Here is a 10,187-nt window from a genome sequence, read left to right on the forward strand (position 1 = left end):
TGTTTTAGGAGTGTATACAGGCCAGCAGCTGCAGGAGCACACAGGCACATGGATGTAGCTATGATGAACTGGTCATGCTGGCCCATAGGGTTCATGAGGGGGTTGATGGGTTCTCCGCCATGGCTGAGACCCTCTCCCACACCCTGCGGGTCTCCATAGAACACCTGGGAGCCCAGGGGTCAGAGCTGACCTCCCCATCACCACCCCTCAGAGCTTGCAGCAGAGGAGCCCAAGGTGCCACTCTCAGTGGATTTCCTCTTCACTTGGGCCATCCAAGGGCCCCATTTCAAAGAGGCAGAGAAAATGACTCTTGGTGTGGCACTATTATGTTTCACTCTGGGACTTTTGGGTGTTTGGGGTGTGTGGGCAAGGGGGTGGACACAGGGTGTGTGGGGAGGAGGAGGGGTGTGTGCAGGATGGGAGTGTGGAGAGGGGAAGGGTGTGTGTGGGGTATGGAGAGGAAAGGTGCAGGGGGAGTCGGGATGGTGTGTGTATGGATGGGTAGTGAGCACAGGGTGTTGTATTTGGGATATCATTTCAATTCATAATAGTTCACACTTGAAGCAATGAGTGGACATTCCAAATTTTGGTGCAATTATTTATTGTGTGTGTCCATCATATGCAGTTAGGTGCAAGGGAAGTACAGAGTGAAAGGGGAATCATCATCATCATCCTTTGGTAGAGGAATGCCCAGACCTGGCGGCAGGGTTGTGTTGCGTCTGATAGAACATTACACAGGCCAGGATTATCTACCCCACCTTCTCTGGCCAGTACACAAGCACACCCCGACACTGGTGTAGGCATCTGAAACATCCCTTCAAGATGCCAGAGGTCCACTTGATGGTCACCTTGGTCCTCACATGCGCCCTGTTGTATGGCATTCCCTCCTACGTCTGGGCATCCTGCAGAGGGATCGTCAGCCACAGAAGCAACAGATATCCTGAATCACCTGCAAGGGGGAAGGACACAAGGTTAGCCTTATCTTGCATGTAGCTGAACTGTGTTAATTAGCCACATTTTACACTTAGGATGTATCTGTAGGTTAGTCATATTCTGCATCTGGTCTAATAGTATAGCTAAGCCTTATGCTCCCTGCTGCACCTCGAGACAGGCACCGTGCAACATTTATATCATACTGGGTTCTGCTCCCTGAGATGGATTGCTGGGTGGGTGGGAATGTATTGCCACTAAATGACAGTACTAAAAACATCATTCTGCAATACATACCCTCAAACTCTGAAATTAACACAACCATACCTCTACTGCACCACTGACCACATGCACTTCACAACACCTGACATGAAAACAAACAAACACAATCATACCTCACTACCACACAACAATGCCCCAATGCTCAGTGACCGGTTTCTCTGAACTGAAGCTTCCTACAGCACATCAAAGCTTGCTTGATCCTCTCCCGCTCAATAACACTAACAAACCGCCTCAACACTCCTTCCATTGCAGACCCGTCAGACCACCAAGAGACTACGCAAGTGATAACAGTGCACGGTATAAGACCCATTAACATTGGCATTAACATGAGAGAGTAATGATGCTCAGCAGTGGTATTGCCTGTGACAGCTGAGTCACAATGGTCAGTCTGTGCATGCATGCCCCATGTCTCACCAGGAAATACATTTCAATGCCCCATGTGATGTGGTCTACAGATTCACTGATGTTGGAGGGGAGTGGGTGTTGCATTCTGGTACCTGTAGTGCATTACACGTGGATGATCTTTTGGGTTTAAAATGAGCTGGCAGTGACTGCTACATCTCCAGTCATGTGCTTCTCCTGTGTGGTGTGGCCTGTCAATTGAAGCATGTACTGGTAGGGTACTTGCTGGACATGCATGTGTGACCTATCCCCCCTTTGCCTGTTGCCCATGCTGCAATGTAGGTGTAAATGTACATGTACTCTCCCAAATTCCAGGTCCTTTGTCTGCTGTGTTGCACCATTTAAGCCGGCAGGGTGCTGTTCCGCAGGACCATGGAGTCTTGGGTTGATCCTGGGAATTGGACACAGCAGTGCATGATCATCAGGTCGGTGTCATAGGTCACTTGGACATTGGGGGAACGGAACTGCTTCTTGCTCCTGTAGATCTCCTCTGAGTCATGGGGGCACTAGATATACATGTGTACAATTCAATGCTGCCAACACCTTGAGCATGCCCGCAATCACATAGAAGTGGGCCTTGGTGGCGTTTACCTGCGCATAGGTGGTGGGGGGTGATGTGATGGCCCACATAGTGAAAGGAGGGTATCCAGTAACTGCGCCAGTACTCTGGAGATGGCAGGCTGTGAAATGCCACACAGCTGGCTCATGGAGTGCTGCAACATGCCAGTGGCTAGGAAGTACATGACAAACACCCGCTTCAGCAGCAGTAGTATTGCTGTCTGGATGCCGATCCTGCTCCTGATGTCATCCTGGATAAGGGTCAGAAGATCATGAATGTTCTCCCGGTTTAGGCAGTACAGGGTTTGTATCTGACTGTCTGTGAGGGTCCAGGGTGTGGCCCTTGTGCTAGGGGTCACAACACGCCTCTGCCTCACTACCTACATTACCTGTATGCCCATCCTCCTCCTCTTTCTTTCCCTGGTCTCCTGTTGCCGTTGCTACTGTTCCAGCACCAGCAGCGGGACATCAGCATGGACCAGCTCCAGGTCCATGGTAGTGGAATGAATGGCAGCATGGTTGTGTAGGAAAGTGTTCTTGGGGAAGGCCTAGCCCTTAGGTACTGTTCCTGTGTGTATTGGGTACACCTTGGTGGAATGGGTGTACCTGTGGCCTTATTTTAGACACACACCTGTGTCCATTTACTAGCAGCTCTGATGTCATGTTATCTTTCCCTTGGTTTTGGCAGAGTTTTGTCCGGTTTTATAATACCATTGTGCTGGCAATACCCACGTTGCTGGTGTTTGCTTTGACAGAATTACTGGCGCTGGCGATTCCGGTTGAAGTGCTACAGGTGCCGGTATTTCTGGAATATGTGTACCAACAAATACATGCTTTGCTGAACCAGTAAAAGTTCTGGTGAATGGTTTTGCCAGCACTTTAACCCTTTTCTGCAACAGTTGGAATGAGGGCCACTGACATGTTTTCCTCCAAACAGTTCTCCATATCCAATTTTTAGGACTCACAGCATTCTTAGATGACTTAAAACAAGCATTTGGCTGGAAACCATGCTTATTTCATCCACTAGAAGGACTTTCATTTGTTGTACAATTCTGCATACTTCAATTGCAGCTTCTGATAACAATTTGTAATTGTCTAATTTGTTTTAGTGTTCCATTGGGAAGAGTGGTAGTCGGTGTAAAATTACACCTCCTATATTGTAAGCAGGCTAGACTTGTGGGAGCTGTTACAACAACTGAAAGGTCATTTATTTTGTCTTCCAAAAAAAGTCCTGATTGTTCTAATTAAGAGGTATTTGCCAGAACCAGCTTCACCACATAAATACAACAGCAGGAGATTGCATGTTTTACAACTTCACATACTATTTTCATGTTTTAATCCAATACATTTCTTCAGTCACTTCTAAGTAAATGGTGAGTTGTTCATCATTTAACTGTGATTTTAGAACTGATAAATCTTCTTTAGATTGTTGAGATTGTTACATGGTGTTTGTATTCTACTTCATTCATCACTATTTCCTTCTTCATTTTGAATGAGTGTCCTTATCCTTTTGTCTTTCTGCGTCTTCTTCTTGTTGGTGTTCATTGTCTAACATGTATTTGTGCTGTTTAAAGTTGACATTTGTTCTACTGCTTTCATTTTCCTTTAATGCAGCTTTAAATGTGTTGTGGTCACCTAGCAATTATTCCTCTTTTCTTCAAGGTTTGAATAGTTTCAGTAGGGCCATGTAATAAAGTTCTCTATGTTTTGCAGATGTAAATGATAATTGTACATGGTTAATTAGACTGGGTTTTGAAAGTCTTACTGGACTTCATTCATAATTTAATACTGAGTATTTGCCAGTTGTCTCATTTGGAATACAAATATTTTTGTATGTACACTTTTGTGCTATATTGTACAAGCAGATGTTTTCCAAAGCTGCTTTTCTGTTCGGATAGTTTGTGTCAATCAGAATATTATTTAAGATGTCTTGGATGCTTGGATTTTCTGTAGCTATAGATTTGATTTCTTGGCAGGATTTTAGTACTCATTTTCATGTTGATGCTAGAGTAAGGTTGAGTGAGAGAATGATTTCAGATTTACTATACAAGGCTGTAACTGTAAAATGATCTACAGCTTCATAGGACCCACACTCTCTATTTGACAGCATGTTGGTACCACAGCTGTACAATGTTTGGGAAAGGGTTTTGTCAGATGACATGTCATCACAGAGGTCTTTTAGCCCAGTGTTCTCAGTTTTAGTGAGGTAGGCTGTGTCATATCTTGCACATACAGTTGAATTGTCTGTAATGTATTGCATCACCATGTTAGCATTGCAAAAGAGTGCAATGATAGGACTGTAATCATTGATGTACTGGGATACTTCCTCTCTTTTAATGTTGTTTTGGGAGAGTTGCCTTTCATACTGTGCCCAATAGAAGACATGTAACGTTTACTTGGCCTTTGGTACATACTGGTCTAGGGAATCCAAATCAACATTTGGTGAAGTATTTCCCTTTGTTTTTTGTATCAATGTTGCCAGTATTTGCCACACTTATGCTATTGGAAAAATAGGATTTGTGTCTGTAGGTCATTATGTATGTCTCCTGACGGGATATCTCAGGTAATGCACTTTTCAATAAATTGTAAAACAGTGTCATCACTGTTGTGGCCAAATTTGGGAGCATGTTTCAAACCACAAAAGCATGTGGACGGGTGGTGCACCTCTGGACTGATATTGTTTCCCCCAAAAGAAGTGTTCTACTTCTCCAAGTGGAAGACACTTTTTATTACAGATGACATGCCAATGAAACAATGGTGAAAATATCTGGAGACATTTACAGGATCGATAGAACAGGGTGCTTCTTTTTTTTTGTCCATTCCTTCTTTATTTTGGTTTGCATTGCATAGAAAGCCATGCAAATCATCCCATGCATATTCTGCACAACTCAGAGTAACAAACTATGTGGGGGGGGGGCCAGTTCCTTAATTTGCGGGTACATCAGCATGAGGTTGTAACCAGTAATATTTTGTACCACGCATATTTGAAAAGAGATGTGTAGTACTTGACTCCAGCACTTCATCTTTGTTTTTTATCTTTTGAAAGAGTTCCATAGCTGACATGTATAAAAATTCAGTGTTTGTTTTCAGTGTAAGAAACTCTGTAACAGAGTTGCGAGTTCACTTTCAAACAAGAGATGGAAAATCTGTTCAACATTTTGCCGGAATCTTGGATTTTCAGAACACATTATAGAGAACCAAATTCTGATGCATTGAATTGTATGGGTCTTTCATCATGGCCCTCATTCCAACCGGTATGTCCCCATTGAAAAAGCCATTCCCCATTCCCATTTCAGCCCCCATAGGGCTCAATGGGAAGGGGGAAGGCGCTAATAACGGTACTGAAAATTGTGGTACCGTTATAAGCTCTGAAGTCCCTTAACGGGCCCGTCCATAACGCCTGGTAAAACCAGGCGTTAAGGAAGGGACCCGCTAAGGGACCTCGGAATAGGGTGCAAAGGGATTACCGGCACCGATGTCCTTAACGGTGCCCGGTATCCCTTTGCGCCCACCTCGTAATGAGGCCCCATGTCTTCCTGCTTTTCCTGTATGGAAGAGTAGTGGAAAATAATGTGCTTCTAAACTTGCTTCCCATATACTCATTGGAGACCCTTTGGCTTGACACATTTGGTACATTTTTAATGCATATCCATGGTGTCTCTGGAATGTAGTGGGTGAATCATATACTGGTCTAGAATGCTGTCCATAGTGAAAGGATCAACACAGTCAAATTGGCCAGTTTGTGGTGTATTTTCATATATTTGTGTTTTTTCTTTTACGTTTTTATTTATGATTGTATATTTGTATTATTCATTGTTTTGTTTAGGATACTCTAGGGCTTCTCAAGTCTACCAGCTGTTGCCAAATTATTTTGTCTTTTGTTGGAACACCATTAACTAGTGCAATTAAAGATTGATGTACTGGTCGTCCTACTTCTGGTGTTTCCATATTTTCATTGAGGTCTAATGGTAATATTCTGTAAGTTAACTGTGTTTTTAAATTCTTCTTTAGTTTCAAAATAATGTTTACTTTGTATGTGTTTTATTTGTCTGAGCACTTCTTGGCATGTTCCATTTAGGAGATTGTCCTTGAGATGTTGTTGTTCTAGAGCTGGATCTTTATCATTGTACAATTTATGCACAAGATTTTGCATTGTAGAATGGTGTATTGCTAACATTCTTATGTGATGGATGCTGCTTTTACAGGCTGTTTCTGAAATGCAGGCTAACAAATGTCCTCGTAGTCAACTATGGAGCCACACTAGACAGGAGTCCATGCTTTATAAAATGTTGACTCTACCTTTGGCTTTTACTTTAACATATTGAATGAGGAATTGTTGTAAACATTTCAACAACTGTTGGTGCGCATTGCATATTGAGCAGCATTTCCATTTGTATACTGGACAACCTGTGCAGCCATGAGGAACATTTGGTTGAAAGAGGGATGTGGGCATAATGCAAAATATAGTGATTTGGGTAATGGTATGAGAGTGGGGAAAATACAGCAACGAATGCTTTGTTGTTAGTTGAAGTTACTTAAGAGAGAGTGATGTTAGCATACAGATATAGATTAATGTTGGGTTCTGGGATGAGGAAGAAGGCAATTGCAGAAATTAGCATGAGTTAGGGTTGGTTGTATGACCATTTGGCTGCGCCTGTCAGGGCAATTATGTGAGCAATGGAGCAGCTTGCTGCGGGGTAATACATAACCACGTGTTACTTGTATCTAATTGTAATTGTGAAGAGGTACACCCCCAGGCAGGTGTCCAAAACTCAAAACATTTGTAAAGAAATATGTTTAATCGAGTTTATTAGCAACATAAACTAATTTCAATGGCTTCAATTTACAAAGACACTCATATTTCCTTTTTTGTGAGAGTGTTACTAAGTGACTGTGAAACTTGATATGTCAATTAAATCATAGAAAATAACATAGTTAACACATGACTAGTATAATTTGTAGAAAACAAAGAGAAAAGTTTGTCAGCAGCTAGGCCCCGGCACATAAGGTCAGACTTAGGACAAGATGAACTCATGGGAACCAGGAAAGACATGCAAGTAGCCTTTTCACCAAGTGAGTTGCAAAAATGAACCGATAATAGGCAGTTCTTAATGATGGGAACGGTATTCTGGTGCCATTCTCTTAGGTAATTTAGGACAGAACTTAAATGTTATAATTGTGTGTCACACTGTCACATCTCACATTATTAGTTAAGAATTCTGCGCTTACTCACTCCACATCTGCTCCTTGTGCAATAGCCAATAGGAGATCGAGCCAGATTGTTACATGTTTTAACATTCATTATCCAATCACAGAGTATGGGAAAGAAAATTACTTTACTGAATATGAGCTACCCAGCATAGACATCCTTGGTACCACCTGTTTAGAATAGACCAATAAACTTTTGTAATGTATAGAAGCACATATACTGTAACTCATGCCAACCAATCACTGTTGAAGAAATTTGAAGCAAATTGTTGCTTTTTGCTTTCTGTAACTACGATATAACCATGCACTCACTGTGCTAGATTTGGAATGTCTTTTTGATATTTCCCTGTTCTGGCAGTCACAATACATTTTTTGTTTCTCAAATCTCATGCATCACAATTTTGGCTCTTTGGACTCCTTTTTATTAATGCAAAAGGGACTTGACATTTTTGGTGTGCAGCAGACCAGGTTCCCTTGGAGAATCTGCAGGCTCCTCCACTGCACATTGGGGACAAGCAAAGTCTGCCTGAAGGGAACAGAAGATTGTGCAGCACCCGAGAGAGAGGTAGCAGGCACCGGCATTTTGAAAAACCAGAAAGCCTGTCTGGCCACTCTAGGCTTGCAGCTCGCCCCTTGGAGTCCAGGTCTTTGACAGGAGAAGCAGTCTAGAAGACTTCGGATGACCCCAGAAAAATTGTGTACCTGATACGAGAACTACGGAGAGAGTCAGTATAAATGCAGAAGTACTAAACACTAAATACAAGCCCTCTGCATACTCAGAAATAAGCCCCATGAAACGAGCAAGTGGACCCTGTGACAGACGACATTCAATAATAGTGAAACTAGAAATAAAATGTACAAATATTTAAAAGCTGCAGTGCGTAAAGCAGAAGGGTGAACCAGAGAAAGGAGGGGCCATGATAAACGGGAGATGCTGAAATGTGGGCAGTAGGAGAGGTGCTATTGAAAATGCATAGGAGGATAATTATGGATGTGAAAGTAGCTACTGGGGAACCAGAATTACAGGGTACAGATTATGAGACAGATGAAACAAGGAGTGAGAGTGAGCCATAGAGAGGTGAGGAGAATTGGGAAACAGAAGGGGACCAGAAAAAGATGACTCCATGGGGGATAGGGGGACGGTTGAGACCACGTCCTAGAATGGTGGCAGAGGTTAGAGGGAAGAAAAAGATGTAGGGAAACCATTGGAGGCAAAATAACCTTAATCAATGGCAAATTACACTAACCTGGATCAGGTGGCAGCAACTGAGGAGAATAAAATCCCCCTGGAGACCCTGCTTTCCTCCGCCAGTTAAGAAAGGATCAGAGAGGCACATGGACCCCATGGAAACCCTCTGGGAAGAAAATCCTAATGTCAGGAGCCAGGAGCGCTGCAGCTGTTGGTGTCTTCTACGTGTGGATGATGCTGGCTGTAGAACCCTCTTGGACGGAATGCATCAGAATGTCTGATAAATGAGAAAGAAAAGGTAAGCAGTCTTAGAGAACCAGTTGCGAGAGCCAGAACGAAAGGTGTGTACCTTGCTGTGAAGAAAGCATAGAGATACTCTGGGTTGTTGCTGGAGGAATGCGTGTTTCCTGCTATAAGGAAGGAGATTGTTTAAGAATCCAAACTGCAGTTCGAAGAGAGGAGAGATAAGGATTGGTTCAGATTGCCCACCTACTTGAACCGCGTGTGCGGCATAGATAGTGAAATCAAAAGCTGCTGTAAACTGGCGTGCATAAGCACGGGATCTGGCCACGAACGAGATACAGTGCCGGGTAAGAAATGTGTCCAGCTGGAAGATAGAGAGAGTTTAGTACGGCGAATCGCAGAAGGAGGTGAACGCTGAGCTATAGATCGAGGGAATCCTACCGTGACTCCAGCAAGGGAGGAGATGGAGCAGTGAGACTGGCGAGTCTCCAGCAAGGAGGAAGGCGGAGTGATGCCTTTGTGAGTTGGAGGTAGAGGGGAGTGAGCCGGGATGCTGGAGAAGCCATGAATGTCTAACGAGGGGTCTTGTAAGGAGGATCTGTGTAGACAGCAAAGTTAGGGCAGGAATAAGGCAGAAGATTGTAGCAACGAATGTACTAGGAGTCGAACTTACGAAGCGTCAGTTGCTACAGTAGTGACGCGAAGTAATCCGGCAGCGTTCTATTGATATTCAGTTCCTGGAGATGGCAGGGGCGGAGCCTGCGTGTATACATACACGTTGTGCAGAGCCAAGGGAGAAAGGAGATATCTGTGGGCCATCTTGGTGTGGACTAGGGATACAGCATAACGAAATCTCCCATGCCTCCACCAAGACCAGTGCTGGTAGTGAGATATGACAATAGGAGACAGCAAAGCCAAAGGTGATGAAGGCGGTTCCCATTGATAGAGAGAAGTGGGAAGATGACACTATGTAGAAGCAAAGGGGTAGGGTGGGCACTGCTGATATATTTAAAGGTTGTAACGTTTCAATTCTTTTCACAGTCTTTTATGGGAGAACACCCTATGACCTAGGCATGAGGTTGCAATAATATCTGAGATTTAGCACCAGACAGCTTCCGTTCCTGAGTGTACTCGCTCAAAAAAACCTTTTCCGTGTTTTATCTAGTTTTTCAATCAATTCGTTTGCTTAGTTCCAATATTTTTTGTAGTTTAATCATTGATTCCCAATTCTATATATGGTTATTCAAGTGTTATTCTTTATTCCTAACTCCTCAGTGTCACATCATAGTCAGGGCTATTGACACTGTCAATTATTTAACATTACTGATTCAATAATTCCACATAGATATACAAATACAAATCAATCCCCATCGAC

The 10,187-nt window shown here is 43.3% G+C and overlaps 1 long non-coding RNA gene across 1 annotated transcript; it reads right to left on the reverse strand.

Annotated features, from left to right (window-relative positions):
• Nucleotides 1–582: 582 nt before the first annotated feature.
• LOC138565886 (uncharacterized) lies at nt 583–9,559 on the reverse strand. The gene is made up of 3 exons (XR_011301680.1): nt 9,486–9,559; nt 8,628–8,846; nt 583–949 (listed from the first exon to the last, which is right to left on the reverse strand). It is a non-coding gene; the product is annotated as an uncharacterized lncRNA (long non-coding RNA).
• Between the last annotated feature and the right edge of the window lie 628 nt (nt 9,560–10,187).

Source organism: Ambystoma mexicanum, chromosome 2p (assembly GCF_040938575.1).
Source record: "Ambystoma mexicanum isolate Mex_15411 chromosome 2p, UKY_AmexF1_1, whole genome shotgun sequence".
Classification (NCBI taxonomy): domain Eukaryota; kingdom Metazoa; phylum Chordata; class Amphibia; order Caudata; family Ambystomatidae; genus Ambystoma; species Ambystoma mexicanum.